The following is a 22,346-nucleotide window of genomic DNA, read 5'->3' as shown; positions in this document are numbered from 1 at the left end:
AGTTTGGACGAAATGTATACATTTTGGGAGTTCTAGCTAGGAGGGGAAGAAAACTTAATATTTTGGGAGATATGGTTCTGTTATTTGAAAGTGCATATGATTAATTATAGGTTATAGAAATTAAATTCGGTGATTAAAACTTCTCAAAGTGAGGACATGCATGCATATTGTTACCGTAGTATATTCATCAACCCTACGTGTAGCTAAATGCATACATATATTATAACTTGAGTACACAGAATTAGCTATCTATATATATGATATAGGCATATCATATCGTAATTAAGGACATGTTTAGATTTTTTTTAAGAAAATAAAATAAGTTTTTAAAATTAAAATTAATTTATGAATAAATTTATTTGTAGAAGTTCTCTCATTAAAAAAAAAACAGTTTTTGTAGAAACTAAAATTAATTTTTATATTAATTAAAAATAATTTTTGAAGAAACTAAATTAAAAAAATATAATTTTAACGTTAAAAATAACTTATTAAAATATCTAATTTTGACTTATGGACAATCGAATTTTTAGTTTATAAATTATTTTTCTTCTTATACCCGAAGTTAGTAACTGTTATATATGTCATTGCAAATTTTTTAACACAAGAAAGACCTTAGGTTTTCAACTTTCCTCCCATCACTATAAAACCTAACTAATTATTTTTTTTCTCTTTTCTGAACAAAAAAGAAGTTAATATGATATTCCAAAATAGCAAACTACTATATTGTGAGTCTCTCTCTATATATTAATATACTTTTGTAGTGAAAATCTTTAAGAAACTTCTTCGTATGAAAGAACATCAAAACATTTTCCTAAATTTTACTCATAAACTTTGTAAATTCAACACCATACTTGCTTCTTAACCAAATTGATTTTTTTTTTTTATATGCATTTTCATATAGTAATTAAAATTTGATATCTAAAACTTGAATTGTGCGATACTTGTGATTTCCACTATGGTAGTTTGTAGCTTAGTGTTGAATTGGTGTGGATCTATATTGACTAATAATACTTTCATGGTGAGGTCATGTATAGTAATAGGTTTTTTTTTTTTTTTTTTTTTTCCAGGAAGGCTTAAGGTTTATGCATTGGATAATTAGTAGTCAAGGAATTACGAGATTTAGAAAAGGACCGGTAGGAGATATACGAAAAAAAAACTTATTTAAGGATTAATTAATTAATTATATATTGATAAATTTGATTATATTTTTGTAACTCATACTTTTATTTGGATATATAAAATATTAAGCTTTAATAAAATATGATTCTATATAAGATGTAAATTATGAGTTTTTTTTTTTAAATATAAGAATTATGAGAAATATAAGAAAAGATATTCAAAGAAAAGACATAAAGTTTTACTTTTGACTTCAACAAAATAAAAGAGAAGAAAAGTAAATTAAAACATATGAATGACAAGTAAGCAAAACTGATTGTATGACACAAATAATGTTAACTTATGTGAATTATTTTCGTATTACATCATTTAAAACTTATAAATAACAAATATAAATAAATATTTAAGCTAATTAGTGCTCTCAATCACATAAAAATAAAAAAAAAGAAAAATATTCACTAATAATATCATAAGAGTGTCATTTCCTATCTACCATTTTAATGATAAAAAAAAGTACATGTTTACTAAAAATGTAAGTAAAACATGTGATGACAATTATGAGAAAAGAAAAAATATTTACCATAGTCAAAATATTTAAGGAATTAAATTTGTATATCCTTCCTTGTATGTTGTACCTCAATTCAATATAATGAATTTTCCTTGTATGTTGTACCTCAATTTAATATAATGAATTTTCATGCATGAATCTATTACCAATTTTGTTATTGTTAGAAAATTTAAAGGAGGTAAAATATTGAATTAATGAAATGGAGTTTCAAATAATTTTTAAAATTTTTTAAAATTTACATATATTTAATTTATATATTAAGAACTTTGAATTCAACATTATATCGTTGAAACTTGATGTGAAATATAAGTTATTGAACGAAATAAGTTTAAGTTTAGAATTTATTTCTGAAATAAATGGATCACTTTTTTTTTTCTCTCTCTATATATATATATATATATCTTCATCAAAGAACTACAAATAAATCAAACGAGTGAATTCTCCCAAAATATTAAAATTTGTGAGTTTTTTTTCACTTATTTATTGGTCAACTTTAAATTTTTAACCAACGCGAGACAATTTATTGACACTTGCATGCACTCTAACATAAATAACATTTTTTTAGAAGAAAAATTTTCCTTTTTAGTTAATGAAACGTACATAATTGAACAATCTTGCATCAATGTTATGCTTTCTTATATGTACAACGTAACTAATAAGAAATTCAAATACGATTCAAAATAATACATACTTGGATGCAAATTTTGTTATATATATTGAAATTGTCATTAATTAAACTTATAAACATGATACAAATATTGGAAATGGTCTGTCAGAAAGATAAAGGAACCCCTCCCCCATCAACAACACAGACATGACACAACAACAACAACAAAGTCGATGAGATGACCCATTAGGTTTAGGTGTTTAGGTCTATGCACGACCAACCTATGAAGATAAATATAATTAATTGACTATGTACACCTAGCTACTAGAATGTTTGTTTTCTTTTTATGTTGGTCTTCTTCCTCTTTAACATATAGAGATAGAGAGCATTAATATAGCATATCGAGTGGGCCAATGGGGGCTTTCCCCTTCGAGAAGCTCTTATACTTCACTCCATTAACAGATGAACAGAACCCTAAACATTATATGGCAAATTGGCTCCAATCATAGCTGGCCACTTATTCACTATATCATGCTCCCCAAGTTTATGCCCACACCATATACATAAACATTCACATACTATATAAGTCTATAACCACAAGTTGACATTAACAATAACACTTTGTGTATCTTGAATAAAGCGTTTAGAATAAGTTCTGTTTAAATAAGTTTCTCGGCAAATATTTTTAGGAAAAAAAATTAAAATAAGTTTATTCATAAGTTATAACTAATTTATGTATAAGTTAAAAATAAGGTTTTAGAGAAGTTATTTAAAAGAGTTTCTGTAATTTCGTTTCTGTATAAGTTAATTTTAACTTATGAAAAAATTTATTTCATTTTTTTCTCCTATTTTTCTCCTCTAGAAATGTTTTTGGATAAATTTACCCAAACAAGAATAAGTGTTTTCTCAATAAACTATGTTGAAGAAAAAAAATTCACTTTGTATACATTTACAATCTTCAACAAAAAATAATAATTATTTTTATGATAATATTTTGTGTAAACATTATTAAAAAATATATTTATATACTGTAAAATCCCTACTTTCCCCTAACTAGTGAGAGACAAAGGGTAATATTTGCAGCTTTTGGTTTGGTAGAGTACTTTATGGGCATTATCCAAAGCTATAGGTCAACTAAACAATGGACACCCAAATAGCCAAACTTGTTTATGAGGGTAAAAAGAAGTGTGGGCCCCCAGACAAAAAGGGGACACGATAATGGGCCCACAAGGCTGAAGCCCACTTGGCTTTTTAATTTGGTTGGGTAGTAACGTCACTGCTTACTCCTCTCCAATATACCCGTCTGGGTTCATCATTCCTAAAACATATTATTGCCCCAATTGTGTGGGAGCAAAATCATTGAAATTCCCCTTTACTTTGAACTTATTTTGTTTTTTTAATTCCTTTTATATTATGCTCGACTAGGGTCAACTTCTTAACTCTTCAATTCTAAGTACTACTTGGCCTAGTAAACAAGTGTTTTGACAGTATTGGAAATTCATTATAATAATCACCAATTACTTAAAAGTAATGATTTTTTTTTTTATTTTTTTAGTAGGTGTTTGTGTTTTTGTTTCCTTAATTGGCCAGACATTTTTGTCTTCATTTGTCATGGTTAAAGACTAATGTCATTTCTATCTTAAAGAGGATGGTTTATATATAAAACCTTTACTAGGTTTTTGGAATAAAGGAAAAGTATATAAAACCTTTACATAACTAACATAAACCAACATTCTCAAACGAATATTAGTCTAAGACTAGAAGTGTCAAATAAAAATTAAATTATTTGGTCCAAATCAAATTGTCTAAGATACATCAAACTTAAAATAAAACAAATGATCCACATAAAAAAAATTCTTCAAAATATGAAATTAAAGTAGTCTAATATAAACAAATTTGTCCAAGTTATGATAAAAAAAATGTACAATCTTTTTCCAATGTTTTACCTAGAATTGGTTAAGAGCTACAACTTACACAACTCAAACTTTGGAGACGTTTGGTACATGAATTTTTTTTTTTATTTTCTCAAGAATATGACATAAGTATTAGTTTCCCGCATTTGATTTATTATTTAAAAAAATTCTTAGTACACATTGTTTCTCAAGAATAAATTTCGCATGAGTTTCTCACAAAAATATTTTCATGAGAGAATTGGGAAACTAATTTTTCTGAAGTAAAAATAAAATCTGAATGTAGTAAAACATCATATTACATTTATTTGTTTATTTAATGCAATTCTTAATTTCCTAGTAACATTTAAAAATACTTTAAAAAATATTTATAACTAGTTAAACAAATTTTTATTATTTTCAAGAATTACGATTCTCAGAATTTATGATTCTTAAAAATCATGATTTTCAGATATGAAAAAATTTACCTTATAACTTTTGCTTTACATTTTTACAAATTATAATTACTAATTAATAATAAAATAAAACATAAAATAATAAAATATAAAATTAGTAAATGTTTGGTTTGATTATTTGATTCAAAGTGCAAATTCATTATTTGAAACAACGAAGGTCAGAGTTTTTTTTTATCATATTTGATTCGACCATAACAAAAATTCAAATGAATTTACTCGAATTAATTCGAATTCAGATATCGTCCAAATTTGATAAATACTGACAACACATAACTAGTCATTCAAGAATTAAACTTAATAGTCAAGATAACAAATTTAAGTAGGATCAAAATTACACATTTTTAAAATTAGAAGCATTAAATGTCTATATTTTAAAACAGATAATCAAAATGGGGAATTGATAAAAATAAAAGGACTAAAACTGATTCTATATCACCTCAACAAAAAAAAAAAACTGATTCTATATAACAGTTACTAATAAATAAAAATTGTATTTATCAAAATATTATTTCTATATATGATTTTTTTGTAAATGTTCTAAAAATGTAAATATTTTAACGTTATTTTATAAGTTCAAGCTAACGAATACCTTAAAAACTATTTAATAATGTTTAATATATTGTATTAATAGTTTAATTGAGTAAGCATTCACTTGGTTCCTGAATTTGAAGAATATTCTCATATATTAGTTTGTGAAACTAAGAAATTATGAAATACTTAAGTTTCTAAAAGTGCGAATTAAAAATCACATAGTTCAAAATAAAAAAAAAATAAAAAAAAGTTATAGTTAAACTAAAGTGATAATATATATATATATATATATATATATATATATATATATATATATATATTCAAGAATAAAATGACAATAAAAAGTTAAATTAAAGAAGTTACATGAGTTTCTAAAGACTTATTTGACAATTTTATAATTCTAGAAACCAATATGACAATCTTATAAATTTAGGGAGCAAAGTATGTGTTTAATATTTTTAATCACTTAAAAAATAATATTAACTAGCTAATTTGTAATTGTGTTTTAAATAAGATAATTATATTTTCAGTAAATACATGTTATTTTTTAACTACTATTTTTGTATTTAAAAAATATTGTAATTAGATTTAAACAAAACATCGAGAGTAAAATTACGTGGAGTGTAATACACTTTTACTCCCAAAAACTTTTTTCGCTTATTTTATATTAAATACTAAAAATAATTAAACAATACTAGACTCCAACACGTGGATAAAAACGTTTAGATTTCAAAACTTTTCTCGATAAAATCTTAAAATAATTCTGATACCAATTAAATAACAAAATAGGCATTTTAAAGACCTTTGTATAATGTTTTTGTTAAATTAATATATATAGAAAAGTGATCTATTTATTTTAAAAATAATTTTTTTAGATTTACTTCACATAATAATTTATATTTTATGTTAAATTTTTAATGATTCAATCATTAAATTAAAAATTTTCAATGTATAAATTAATTATATATATATATATATTTAAATTTAAAAATTATACAATATTTATTATATAAAATCAATCAATGTACGTCTAAAATATTTTTACGATTATTCGTCAATTTGAATGAGATTTAAATAGTTTTTATTTAAAAAAAAAACTTAACTTAATCTTTACATTAAAAACTTATAATTTTATATTTAAAATTTTGAAATTTGATGTAAATTATAAATTAATGAGTGAATAAGTTTACCAAAATTTATTCTTAGAATTTAGGTGTATCTCTCATAAACTTAACAATAGAAAGTGAAGGCTAAATTTCTTTTTTCACATGATCATCAATGAATGTATATAAATTGACATTCAACCCAAGCAATACAAAACAAATAGAAGAATGAAAATAAGTCTCACACATATATAAGAAGGTTAGGTAGCATTCTTAAATCATATTAAAATATTATACTCTTATATCTTTATGCATGTTGTATCAATAACTCTTACCACAATGCATATATGAGGTAGCTTAAAAATATATAGAATAACACATGATATCATGATTTTTTCCTTTGGTCTTCAACCTTTGAAGGTTAACTAAACAATCATAAAACAAGATTTTGTAAATATGATGTTGAATATCACATGATATTAAATTTTAAATTTGAAAATATTTAATTAAATTTTTTTAAACTATAGAAATTTATTAATTATTGGTCATTACGAAATTAAAAAACCAAAAATATAAGTATTGAGGTTATCAATTAATTTTAGAAATTAATCAGTATAATCAATGGAATATCATTTTATTAATAATCCACAAATATCACATTACACCTAATTTTGATAGAAAAAAATTAATAGTAAATTATGAGAAACAAAAACTAATCTATCAACATACACATGAATTAATTAGGACGAAGTTGTTCCAACGTAATTTATAATCTTAAATTTGAATTTTGAATAAATAACTATATTAAATATTTAAAATAAAATTTTATTTTCTATAATAATAAAAAATATATGTTATCTATAAATAATTATAATAACTCTTGCTTAGCATTTGCATTCGCCAATATCCATAAAGAAAGCATGCATAGAATAAACATATGACGGACAAAATTAAAAGGCATGGAAGAGTAATAGTTTCAATCATGTATCCATTAATTAATCTGTTGTTTTGATCATGTTCAAAATGTGTTATGTGCTGGTGTAATGTTAACCATCTAATATTAAAACTAATCTGTAAATATATTATAGTATATCTTGTGTATTATTATTAGAACAAATGTTTAACAACACTTGGGAGCAAGCAATGACCAAAATCCATGTGTAAAAGGCATTGGTAGTCTAGTATTGAGGTGGAAAAGAAGAGAAAAATAAAGAGTATGATGGTGAACTTGAATTAATGGTGTTGTCCATTAATATTAATATGGAAGGAATCTTCACCATGTGGCACAAGTGTTTATTGAATTTTCAGTGGAGTGCATTGACCTCTAAGAAATTGCCACCTGCACCTATGTTTCCAGAATATACATATACTACACTTCTATGGGTCTAACGCGTTACGTTAGGTTTCTCCGACAAATGATTAGACTGTTCTCATAATTTTTTTTAAAAATTAAATTCCACTTTTAGTTTTTCTATGATTTCGATCTTTCTATTTTAAGTGTAGTTCTTCTGGTTTTTAAAATACAAAATTTTGATTCTCCTATCAAATTAATATAGGTTAAGTATTAAGTTTTAACATTTAGTTACATTTAAGTGATGAAACATTAATAACATGATGTTTAGAAATAAAAATATTAAAAATTATAAATAAAAATTTTTATTAATAAAATAAATATCAATTATTTAAAAAAAATAGGTACAAATAAAGATATTTTATATTTTATATTTTAATTTCTATCCATATATGTCACGTTTTTAAATATTACGTCACAAATATTACATTATTTAAGTAGTATTAGAGAATTAAACAACATCAAAACTTAAAAATCAACGAACATCAAATTGACGAAAGAATCAAAATTTTATATTTTTTAAAATAAGAGAATTAAATATATTTATTTTAAAATGAAAAAAATCAAAATTATAGACCAATCAAAATAAAAGAATAAAAAATTCAATCTATAAAAAGATTACCTAAATTTGAATAGGATTATTATAAACCTACATTCTATTTTAGAATGGTAGGTATAAGAGATAGAAAATATGATATAATAAAAAAAATTGAAAAAAGTGTATATTACTTTAGCATAATTAGCGAATAAAATATGATAAGGATTCAAATTCAATTGAACTCATGCATTGTAAATTAAAATATTAAAAACAAGATTTTTAATGGTAAAATCGATATCTACTAAAATAAATTATAAAAGTAGATAACAATCAACATCTATAAGTTAGTTTTATAGTTGATTAAATATAAACTTATATTTTAAGATGATATTCGAATTTATCATAAATTACTAACAAGATAGTTCTCTTACATAAGATCTCAAATTCGAGTATTATGTATGAAAAAATCATGGTAGGAAGAGAAGTTCACTAAAGGTGGTCAGTTAGATTCTCTGAAAGAAATTAGTCATCAATGAAGCTGGTAGATACTTAGTATCAATAACATGATTATCCAACAAAAAAAAAACTATCATAGATTCATTAAAAATGATAACTTATCATTTATTCATGTATCCAAACCCATCTTCTATTATGATCTCACATATATACTTTATTTTACCTTTATTATTTCTAGTCAACATGAGATCTACATCACACATCTTTTATGTTTAAAATTGGACATTTTGAACATAAAATTTGCAAAGACCGCATACTTATAGGTGATTTGACAACCTAATAAGTTCAACAACAATCATTAGCATAAGTTTTAATATCATCCTAAATTAAAAAAGTGAAATTAAACCTATAACTAATCTTACGAAACAAACTTGTAAAATGAGAGGTATTACACTTATGTATTTTATCCTAACTTTATCGATAATTAATACAAGGGTTCAATTTTTCTCAATATTTGTTCAATTTTTGGCACAACGAGAAAAAAATCTTCCCAAAAAGAAAAGTGAGACATTTATTATATATATATATATATATATATATATATATATTCATCAAAATATTGAACTTGATAACAAAGAGACAAATTTTTTACAATAACTCACTTACTTCTTCAAAGTTCAATCAATTGAATTAGGGTTATTGGCACAAAACTTTTACTCTTATCACTCTTTTAATTAGGTTCTTTTTAATATTCTCTTTCTTCATATTAATTATCTTACTTTATCTCTATATAAAATATCTTGTTAATTGTTTACAATTTCTATCTATATATTAAATTTAAAAATTTTTTAAATTATAAATAGTATAAATAATCTCATATCATATTTATTCATTATAAATTTTAGTAATATTAACCAACTTTTTGAATAACCGTTTCGGTCTATTACAAATAATCGTTTAGTCTTTTATTTTTTATTTTTTCATTTTAAAATAATTGAGAGGCACAAACCTTTTAATATATATAATTTAAAACTAAAATATATTTTTTTTTAAAAAACTAAATCATGTTTTAATCAATAATATATAAAGTATGTAAATTTAAATTTAAATTTTATTTCTTAGCATTTATTGTTAAAAATATTGTAAAATTTGGAATATAGCAGAGTATTGAACAATTGAACGATAACCTAAGCAAAAGTTATAACAAATATATTATACGTGTAATAATATAGTAATATCTAAATCCCAATCTAAGCCAAATTCGAGAGCAGTGCGTAGAGTGATTTTTTAATGACGTATGTAAACAGATTGGTATTCCTTATCAATATCTTTTTCACATCACATTCAAATCATGCATGCTTTCATAAAGTATATTCAAATTCAATCTTTTCCTTTTAAGTGAGTGATTCAAACCGGACACGTGGCATACACTCTTTGGACTATGAATCTTTGCATACATAGGGGTGATGTTCTTGTGCTCTAAGAATCCCACGCATTCCATTTGCACAGTTTATATACTAATTTTATTTTTGGATAATCAAATGTTTTAAGAAAAAAAGAAGCCAAGTGGAAAATAGAAGAAAATGAGTAATGAAAAAATAGATTTTTTAAGAGTTATTGTGTCAACTAGACGAATAAAAATTCTATTAATTTTGGATAGTTTGGAGATAGATTCATTGAACTAGTGGAACATTTGATGTCTTGAGGAGATAACCTGTTATGATTGTTAATATTTTAGGAATCTAAAAGTTTTTTTTAATGAAATTATGGGCAAAACAAAGTCGTTGGAAGTGGTAGTTGGAGCACTTTCAAGTTTTCTAAAAATTAATAATAATAATAATAATAATAATAATAATAATACATGGTTTTGAAAATTATAAAATGTATTTTTATTAATTTGTGAATGATTTTATAAAAATAATAATTACATAATATGTGTTATTTTGGGTTATGTTTATTAATAAAATAAAAAGAAAAGAAAGATTTGACTTTAGACTAGTCTCTTTAATCCAAAGTTGTGTTTGAGTTAAGAAGTTTTGTCTGAAGGGAGTTATACTTTCTTTCTCATTATACACTTCTCAAAGTTTTGCTCTAAACTTAGAAACCCTCAGAGAAAATATTGAGGCTGGAAAAGGAAACTACGTCAAAGATCCCTTGTTCGCTCATGGCTGTGGGTTAATTCTTGGGTTGCAAGATTGGCCACCAATCCCAATCCCGTTGTTTGCTTCTCTATTGCCCGCAATCAATGTAAAGACATAAAACCTAACTATGAATCTCGATGTTATATCGTATCAGAGCTCAATCCATCATTAAAACACAAAGTCTAAGCTTTATCTTTGACATCATCGTTAGGATGATCCTCACTACCGAAACACAAAAAAAAATCACAACAAGAGAAAGGGAGTAAAAAACATCTCACTTTGACTACTAGTGTGACATATAGCCAGATAGCCACACAAATAACAACATATCAATACAAATGAATTAACATAGTAATAATAACAATATAACTTAAGATTACTCAACAATATATGCATGTAATGCCAGTAAAACACTTTAACCTTGTCCGAAAGCACACATAGTAGTTTAGTAGAACATGGTAGGTCAAGTCATTGCATCACTTTACATTATGAGGAGATACATATCAAGGCACATCAAGACAATGATGTCATCATGCATGATAAATCCTATGCACACAAACTAGCGAAATTACGACTCCTAAACACAATTGTCCTGAAGGTCATGAATCTCCAAGCTTACATAAGGAGGACTTTCCTTGCCTATTGTTTTTTTGTATCGTATGCATCATGCAAGACATTTATGCTAATGATGCATGTCACCCAATACTCAATGCACATATCATGTTATCTCATTTACATGTACATGTCACATATATTATTCACTACACTACTAGGAATCATACCTATACTTTATCCATAATAAGCCTCTGCTTATATTTCACAACATCTGACCATGACATGGTCCACACACAAACACAACATGTTGTATCCCATAAGGGTCACATGTTCACAATTCAAACTCAACAATGTCCACAACATCATCCATAAAACCTTAAATAGAATATTTATAAAATCATCTAATTATATGTTAATACCTTAAGCATAATCACTAGAAGATTAATACCAAACTAATAATCAACTCACATCATAACTTATTCACAAATGTTCTCTCCCACAATTTCTCTTTAATTAACATATTATATAGGTATCACAAACCATTCCCAAGACTAAATTAACACTTAAAGGGTATAACAATTCACCATCACCACTCACAAACTATTTTTTTGTAACTTAAGTTTTTATGACTTTGTCTGGTCCAAAAACGATATATAAAGTTATATCTATGCTATTAAGTTTATCCTAATTATTTTTAGAAAGTTCAGACAATTATCTACAACTTTTATATTAATCTTAAGAGTTGATTTTATCATTTACTATTTTTAAGAATTACAAAACTTCAACATGTTAACCTAAATCTAATAACTTGACCTCCTCTCACTAACTGGATCATAACTAGAGTTATAAATTTGATTTTTTGGGTGATTCCAACAAAATTTGAAAGCTAACATATAAGGTTACATTATGAAGACCACAAACCTAATTCGGCCATCTACGAGCTTAAGAGATCCATTCGTTTGCTTAAGTGAGACAATCAATTCACTTGAACGAGTTAATTTCGCTTAAGTGAGCTCTTACCTGAGATTCACTGTCCTAAACTTGCTTAATCGAAACTAAAGTTTCTTAAAGCAAGTCATGATAGTCCAAATTGAAATATTATATGATTTATGAGTTTCTAACTTCCCCCACACCATTCCTTAACACTTTCAATCCAAATCCAATTAGTAAAAACATAATTAAAGCCTAATTCTACACAAATAAACCATTAACTATACCAATTAAACATCTTTATACCAAAACATCACCAATCTTATTAGTTTGCACTTTGTTTTACACTTTAAGGATTCTTATAAGAATTACAAATACTAATAGATTCATGATTAAAGTAATCTGCATGATATTTATTAGACATATAACACAATTATCACATATAAGGCATATACAAAACATATAGAACACAAATTCATAATTTAGAATCCATAATTAGGATTTCTCCCTCACATTACACATGAACAAACAAGAGTGTGGGTCAATCTCCCTACCTGTAGATATCTCACACCCTAAAGTGAGAATACTTACTCCTCTTGCCTCGATAATTGTTATATGAAGGTTGTAGAAATCTGTTGAAGCTCCATAGTTTCATAGTTGCAGTAGTGGCTCAAGGCTTGAGTGGTGAACTTAAAGATTCCTCTTTTTCTGCCAAATAAAAAGAAAATTTTATATTATAGTCTACCTTCTCTTATCTCGATGCTCCTTATTGATTTATTAATAAAAAGAAGACAACATATAGTAGAATATGTATATATAATTAACAAAGAAAATGCCTATTAAGACTAATATTCATTAAATTTTGGCACTTATCAAGCATAAGTGAGATGTATCTCACCCCCTTTTCATCTATGTTTTCTTGTTTTGTTTGACTAAACATCATTTGCAAGAAAAGATCACCATGATGTTGGTGCTATTAATGAGGCTTAGACCTCTTGCTATTCTTGGGTTTGCTTTGATAGGGAATGTGACAAGTGGGTTTAGTGGGGTTTTTATTATATCATGAGTCGTTTAATTTGAATTCATCATGCTATTTTCTTAAATATCTTTTGTTTTAAATTTCATTTTTTGTATGGCCTTTAATTAGAGTGCCAAGATGTTTTTTCTTATTTTTACTTCATGTTTATTGTCTATTACTTTTTATTTACGAAAACCTTGAAGACCTTGTTTCTAGTAATGTGATATGAATGTGAGTCCTCTACCTTTAAGGCATTTTTATTCAAATTATGCTGCTATTTCATAAAATGTGTTTATGTCAAAAAAATCTCTTACTGTTTATTATATGCACTAACTATAAGGGTAAAAGGGATCGCATATCTGTGATATATTGTCTCAACTTGATGAATAAGAATACTATTAATTTTGGGTAGTTTGGAGATTGATTAATTAAACTAGTGGAAAATATTATGTCTTTAGGAGACTAATCTGCTATGTATTGTCAATATTATTCTATGTATTTTGGAAAGTGAAGTGTTGTACTTGTATTTAAAAAATCAATTTGTCTAAATAGTTTTTTTTTTTTTATTCTTTCCAAGATTGACATTGTTGGTACCGTAGGAAGGGTGAAACTGTTATTCAAAGGGCACAACAATTTGATTTTGGATTTTAACACTTTCATGGGCTATAACATAACAATTGATGAAGATGATGCTCCTATGAAAAAATTAGTTAAATTTGAAGAAGCAATCAATTTTGTGAACAAGATAAAAGTGAATGAGTTTTTTTTTTCTTTCTTTTTTTGCATGATGTTGTTTAATGACTCATGTAGAATTTAGGGGTATCTTAGTTATATGCACTATTTCAAATTTGGGTTATGGGATTCAAACTACCTTTCTTATAATGTAAGTAATGACTAGTTTCTTATCAAAAGATTCTAATAATTCCTCTACACAAAAAAGTTAACATCTCCTAGTAGTGCACTAGTTGTTGTTTTTTTTCGATCACTATATATGAATTTTGTTCTGTACCATGAGAAATTTGTACATAATGTCATTAACTTCTATCTCCTTCTACTAAAAAATATACGAAGGAGTAATTATGTTGTGACCCTTTTCTCTCCTATGAGCTCACAAATATAAGTAAAATGAGTGATTCACAAATAAGTACTGCAGAGACCAAAATATACAAACATTATAAATATAATGGTTAAAATTTATAGTAGTTAAAATGCAAATCGCAACACATGTCAAAGGCACATTAGTGTTGCGTCATTCACCGTTAATAACATTAACTTTTTTTAAATAGAGACTAAATTAAAGATAATTTAAAATACATATGTAAAATCTAAAATAAATGATTTTTAAGTATAAAAACTAAATAAAAAATTTATAAAACTATGGGACCAAATAAGTAATTCAATCATTATAAATTATAAATGAGATTTATTAGAATAAAAATAACACCTACAAAATTATATGATAAAGCATCTTCAAAAGAGTGCATCAGCAACATTTCTCATACAAGTATAAACAAATAATTAAGTTGTTGCTCATCTCTTTCATGGTATGTTAGGTATTTTGTTTTATAATCTAAAAAGGTTGTCTAATTTGGAAAAGGTTCCCCACATTACACTTTCAACTCTGCTGATTGTGCCCTCCATGTGCCTTCAACACTAGCTTCCCTTGGAGAGCTAATGGGCCATGGATACAGGACACTCTTCTAAAACCCTAGAAACTGATCATATGAATTTTAATTATTTTTTTTCACTGATTAAGAGCTTATATATCTTTTTGTTTGATTACCCTTTTTGCCAAATCTCATAATTAATGGGTTGCTTGTCATTCCTTCTGACTTTCTGACTTTCTGAATTTCCGGATACCTGTTTGTGCAAATGCATGAACGCAATCAAGTAAAAGTTCTTGTTCTACTTTCTTGAAGATTGTAGCCTCCATGTGAATGTAGGATAAGAAACAAACATGATTGGTTTAATTTATAGTAATCTAAACGAGTGTTACACAATACGTTAGTTGGTAAGGACAGTTAAGTAGTTTTTTCTGGTAATCCGTTTCTAGGACCAGGAATCCACCAATTATTTTCTTTGGATTACTTTTCCATCACAAGTGGGAACACGAAACGTTCATGCTACCGATCTACTTTAAAACATATGTAAACATAAATAAATGGCAAGTTGAAGCTTATGATATAACGTTGCAAGAATTTATATATGGTTAGCAATTTAAAGTGATTGCATGGTATGTATGTGCTCATGCATGTGACCCTAGCATTATCATCCCTCATCTTTTTTGTTATTTTTTTTTATTTTTTATTTTAAATTGGTAACATGATCGTTGGGAAGCAGTGGATTGAACAAGGTAAGATAGACATAATATTTAAAATTTAGGAGAAAACAAAGTTGGAAGAATATTTCATGATGCGGATCCCAACTGCCATACATTGGTTGAGGGCGTTGCGGTTACCCATGTTTGGATTAGACTAATCTTGCCATCAAGGGCGCAATGGAATTATTAAATCATATTAATTGGAGAGGATTGAGCAATTGTTACTTTTCAATTAAATTATGCGTAGCCACACCCAATTAAAGAATGCTTGTGTTGAACATAATTTGAGGATCATGAGTGCGGCTTGCGTTGTTATAGTTTTATTTTAAAAAAAATAAGGGGATTGATAATGATGTGTCTTTCTCTAGAAAGGTGCAGAGAGAGAGAGAGAGATTAGTGAGTCCTTAAAGTGAAATATCTTCAGCATTTCACGGGATAATAAGAAAAAGTATATCTGCATTAAAATAATTATGGGTTTGAAAAATCCTTATATAAGAATTTTTTTAAGAAAAATAAGTTTTACAACTTAGTAATTTATTCTTCCACATGATCGAACCAGAGTTATTTATTTATTTATTAAATTAAATTTTTATGTTTTATGTATATATTTGGTTCCATCATAAACTGAAGGATTTAAACTTGAGTTTACAGATGCATTAGCTATTTTCAGTTGTTATCTAGACTGATTGTATGACGGGTTGTTGTTATATCAGTAAAAGAATTAGTACTCCATGCACGTGAATCCAAATTTGACTCTCATTCATAATTTCTATTTTGATGAAATTTATTTAGAGTGTTTTTTTTTTTAAAGATAGGAAATATTACAAAGATGGTCGCAATGAATGATTTTAGTGAAATAATTTAAATTTTTTTGAATAATTTTAGATGTTCTAATTTGTAGTGAAATATTTTTTCAAATTCTCTTAAAAAATTTTCTCTCTTTTTTTTATCATACTTTCATCTTCTCTTTTTTAAAATTGACATAAAAAATATTAATTATTTTTTAAATTATTAAATATTATTTTTAAAAATATTTTAAAATTGGTGAATATTTAATTTTATAAAATTAAATCTTAAGATCTCAATTTATATTTGTTAAAATCAATTTTATCCATAGCAAAAATTAAATTGTTCTATCTAAACTAAAAATTTAATTTTTAAAAATTTGAATTCACTTGTCAAAGAATGATAAAAATTGAAATAAAAATAATTCAAATTTTAAAGATTTCAAATCCCTTAAATTTCTAAAATTCTTCATCTAAACATCATTAAATCTTCACCTATACTCAATATATAACTTGGTGGTAATTTGAAGTAATTTATATGAGTTACATGCAATGCGTTTGTTAATTATTTAATTTATTTTTCCATGTATTTGAACTTGAGCTGAATCTCAGTAAAAAAAAAAAAAGATAAAATTTTGTCTATTTCACTCAACTTCATTCATTGGGGGAATTTGGGATTAGTTGGCGTTTAAAGTTATTTCCAAGTATGAAAATAGAGCATCGTGTACTGTTGAATTACCTCATACTGATTAATGTCAACATCATGTTAATCAATTGGTTCTAGCCCTCAAACTCTCTTGTTCTTTTCTTCCTAATCATTCCTCGTGTTCCGTATGACTATGATTAGAGATGAATTCGTAACGAAAACAAAGGAAAAAGATTATATTAGTGTTAAGCATGTTCAACCATGTGCACACATGGAAGATCTGTGCAATGAAAAGTGATAAATAAAGTGCAAATGATTCATGGTGCATGGTCCCTCCCATGTGTAAGTCAATCCCAGCACAAGGGGTTGGATCAATTTATGTGATGATCCGATCAGGCAATTAATTTTTGAACTCCACTTGACCCCTCTATTAATTCAATGTCTAATAGTATATATGACATACAATAATAACATTAATTGCGGGTTTGAAGTTCAATCATTGATTTCTCTTTCATTGCACTGGTTCTTCCAAACATGGATTTGATTCTTCAACCAAAGCATTAATTTTGTTGTCCGAGTTTTACTTTCCATAAACAATGGCTGCGCATTTCATGTGCAGGAACACCAAACAAATACTTATAATTCTTCCTAGCCTTATTAATTATAATTGTCTTCTACACTTTTTTTCTCCTAAAAGCAAAGTATCCCCACACTCAGAAATTATGAGACTAATCCTCCAAAAAAGGAAATAATAGAATATCAATTAAGAGACAATTCTCTCCCCCATAGATGTCGATCTATCCATGTCATATGTTTCAAGAGTCCGAGATACTAATTATTACTATTTTTTTTCTACACTAATAACAATAAATTGAACTTAAAACATAATATAAATTACTTTAAGAGTGACTCTAATAGTTAAAGTTAAAACTTGTTAATTATATCGCTTTTAACACATGCACTTAGTCAAACATCTGCTTATTATAATTTGTTTGGTTTACTCATATTTCAAAGGTATATGTAGTTTACCAATCACGTGTATTACCCCTTCTTGTGGGTCTAAACCTATTTATATTCCACCAAACCAAATGCCATACATGTGTTCTGTTGTGTCTTTAGGGATTTATATCTATTATGCTCAAATGATATCTGTGTGGCATATTTTGTAAAGGAATAGATTCTTTTGTATATAACAATATAATACTTTGTAAATCAAGCCAAGCAATGAACATGTATTGGTATTTTTTTTAAGGGATAATTTTTGTCATGTACTCTCCTCTCTGCTAAATTAATTGTATATACAAAATATCTTTTTTAATCTATGGATATAATTCACGTAATATTTTAAAATTAATAATTAAGTATTGACTTGTATTTGTTAAACGTAATTTTTGTTTGTTAAATATTATTTTAACGGAAAAATATTAGATGATTTTTCATATGACAGACCTTATAATTATTTATTAAGAGACTTAGTTTATATATACAAAATATAATATGAATTCATCTATTTGTGTTATTTTTTTTATGTATGCTTTTTAACCTTTGAAATTGCTATTTATTTTGTTCATAATTAACAATATTAAATATTAATTGTGTTATTTTGATATGAGAAAAATACCCTAATACTTATTGAGGTTTAACACAATTACTAGTGATATACCTTAATTTTTTAATCCTAATCAAACCACTTTAATTTGTATAACATAAAACCATTAATTAAATGAAGGTATTTGTTTCACTTAATTAAATAATTATTTTATTTCGCACCTTATTTAATCTAAACTTTCATTTACTAAAAGGAAATATTGCTTTGTCCAGCAATACGAATAAGTAGTTATTAAAAATAAAAAGAAGAGAAATGATCATTTAAAAAGTAAGTCTTAATTAAAAGTCAATATTCATTATTATTGACTAGCCAATATCTCTCTCTCTCCCTCTCTCTAATTTTCTATTTATTATTCATTTAATTTGTAGGAGAATATACATATTCATATATGCAAATAACGCATAATGTTCGATGTTTGAAGTACTAGTACTGTTGTACATAAAAACTTCTAATATCACATGTCATTTTGCACTGTAAGATGTGACTGTGATTATATATGTCTCCCAAATGTATGAAGTCCACTCAGTGTTTTTCCTTATATCTGAGCCGTTTCTTGTGGAATTCTGATCATAAAATGCATTATGCATTATGCATTATGCATTATGCATTATATATGCATGAACCCCCAAATTATTAAGTGGGTCGGTGGTTTATTGTTTGGTGAGTACGTAAGAAGAGCATTTCAGAAAGCCTCGTATACGCGTTAGAGCCGTTAAGAATAACTAGTTATAACATTAACAACAATAATAATCATATTCATAGTCCCAAACCACGTCGTTACACTCAGTTTTGAGTGGGTGAAAATAAATTAACATTTTTAAACTATGCAGTTATTACTTTATTAAAAATTATTACAAATACATTTTCATCTATATTTTAATTTTAATAACAGGAAAAACGGTGAAAAGGGACACGTGAAAGTTTGTGTCACCATTGGTCGGGAATAGGGTGCTGACCTTTCTATGTTACTTATACATTAATCCAAAATTTAATTATGACTTGTCTTGTCATCCTATATTTGTGGCTTTCTGGTGAAATCATTAACAAACCTGCCGACTATCTATTTCGTTTGGTAATACTAAGGTTCAGATTTACAGGGTAGTGTTTAATTAAAATATAATTCTCTAGAAGCACGTATTAAAAAATATTAAAATTTGTCTAGTGAGTGAGAAGTAATATTTTATATTTTGAAAAAACCTTAGTTTTATATGTTTTATATTATTAAAATTCATCATATATAATTTATTTATACAACAAATCTAATAATAATGAATGTAACGTGATAAACAAATAAATAATATATAAGAGAAAAAAAATCAGATTTTATATTGACTAGAGATAAACAAATAAATAATATATAAGGAAAAAATAAATTATATTATATTATCATTATAAATTATAAAATTAAATAATTTAAATTATAATTTTAAATAAAAATAAGTAGATGTTAATTATAAAAGTAAGTACATATAAATAAAGAATAATTAAATATATTATTATTATTATTATTCGTAATATAAAATTATTATATATTATTATTATAGTACAAATATGAGATTGTATATTTGAGGATGACTTAAATGAATTAATTTGTACAAGTTATACTGACAACATACATAGATATTTCGGTAGTTTATTCATCAAAACTTCACAGTTAAGCGTGCTTGACCTGAAGTAGTACTGAGATAGGTGACCTTCTGGGAAGTCTCCTAGAAATTGCACAAGTAAGGATAAAACACGCTAAACAGTGAAATATTGTGAAATAGGACCCTTGAGAGGCTAAATATGAGAGTTGTTACATTAATAAATTTATTAAAAAAAATTTAATTTTCGACGGATTTTTCCGTCGAAAATTTTGTCAGCAATTTTTGACGGAAAAAAATTGGGTTGAATCTTTTAAATAAAATTTTGAATTTGAGAATTGTAAATATATAAATAAAAATGATTGAAAGATAAAATCTTATTAATATAAAATAGAAACCAATTAAAGCTTTCAGAAAAAATTAGTTAGGAACAAAAGTAATAAATATTCCATACCATATAACATGCTAAATGTATTATGGAGAAATTTACAAGAAAGTGATATTAAAAAGAAAGCAAATGGTGCGCATGGTAGTTAAACCAAAAACTTCCTTTCCCATTAACACAAAAATAAATGTTTTAAACTTTGGGGGAAAAAGCCCCAACAATCCCGTTAATTAATCATTTGAATAATAGAGATTAGATCATGGACTGCGTTACATGTGCAAGCAGCCGACACGTTAATCGCATAAGAATGTTGTATTAATTTATGCATTATATAATAATCAAAAAAATATTCATCTTTATCAAAATCACTCTTTAATCTACATTGCAATGCGTTTAATTATTTTAATTCAGCTTTTAATATAATTTTAGAGTCATCCATGACATTAAAGAGAGTATAATATTCAAATATTTCAGGTTATAGATTAAAGTATTTATTTAAACATTTAACTTATTCGGCAAAACCATAGAGAGGATATGGTTGTTAGCACCCATGATAAGCCGAAAGCCAGTGATTAGTAAACAATGTGAACTCTGTCCTTTGAACCAAAAAAAAAAAAAGCAGCATAGAATCTCTCTCTCCTCACAACAAATTAATAATAAATTTGTGAATACTATATTGTAATTGACAAGAAGAAAATCTTTCTGCTGCAGATACGCTCTTATTAAAAAAAACACATGCCATGGTTTGTCTCCTAATTAAGGACTAAACTATAAATTTTATCGCAGGTATATCGTGGCTAATAATTAATCTCTCACCTGGTCTCAAGTAAATATGTTTATGCTAAGCTAGCTATATCTAATTATATATCTAGCTATGATCACCAACTTTTCAATCTTAAAATGGATCCTATAAATTTTTTAACTGCTATGTCCTCTTGCAGAACCGTAGTTTTCAACAATTCATGTTTATCATATATATAAGCTTCAAAAATTAACAAGCAAGAGGCATGAGGGAGAGAGAACAACAAAGGCAAATGAATATATAATTGAAAAACTACAACCCGATCGAAATGTTATATCAAGAAAAGCTTGTATTTGGAAAGAGGGAGAAGTTTTAGATAAAAATAATTTATATGATGAAAAGAGATTTAAAAAATTAATATTATAGAAACTAAAAAATGTTATATGAATATTATTATTATTATTATTATTCTTGATACGCAAATCATTGTAATTAAAGCTACAAGATTTTGAACAATATTAACTCAAAAGAGTTTTATATATATATACCTAGGATATTAAAATTGAAAACTTGTCATTGTATTTAACATAGACTTTATTAATTTATATTTATGTATATTACTGAAATAAAATTTTTAATTTCGATTGGATAACAATAATAACAACACTTAATAAACTATATGTAAAAAAAAATTCCTAAAAAAAGGAAAAAATATATTTTATTAACTAAGAATCCAACACTTAAACATGAAAGCAAGTTTAACCTAAACTTTATAAGTCATGTATATATGTCTCTGAATTCTCTCATGTTCATTTTGTCATATTTGAGAATTGAGATGTCTATTGATGATTTTATTTTTTTGATAAACATATTATTAATATAGAATATCTATTAATTTTATAAAAAATTAATGTATATGTCGAAAATTGTCTATATTTAGTTACTTCCTTTCTTTGCAAATGGAGTTATGACTCCACAAAACGTTGATTACAAGCTG

Source organism: Cajanus cajan, chromosome 10 (genome assembly GCF_000230855.2).
Source record: "Cajanus cajan strain Asha chromosome 10, NIPB_CcT2T_4, whole genome shotgun sequence".
Classification (NCBI taxonomy): domain Eukaryota; kingdom Viridiplantae; phylum Streptophyta; class Magnoliopsida; order Fabales; family Fabaceae; genus Cajanus; species Cajanus cajan.
The sequence above is the reverse complement of the archived record's forward strand: the minus strand, read 5'-3'. Positions refer to the sequence as shown.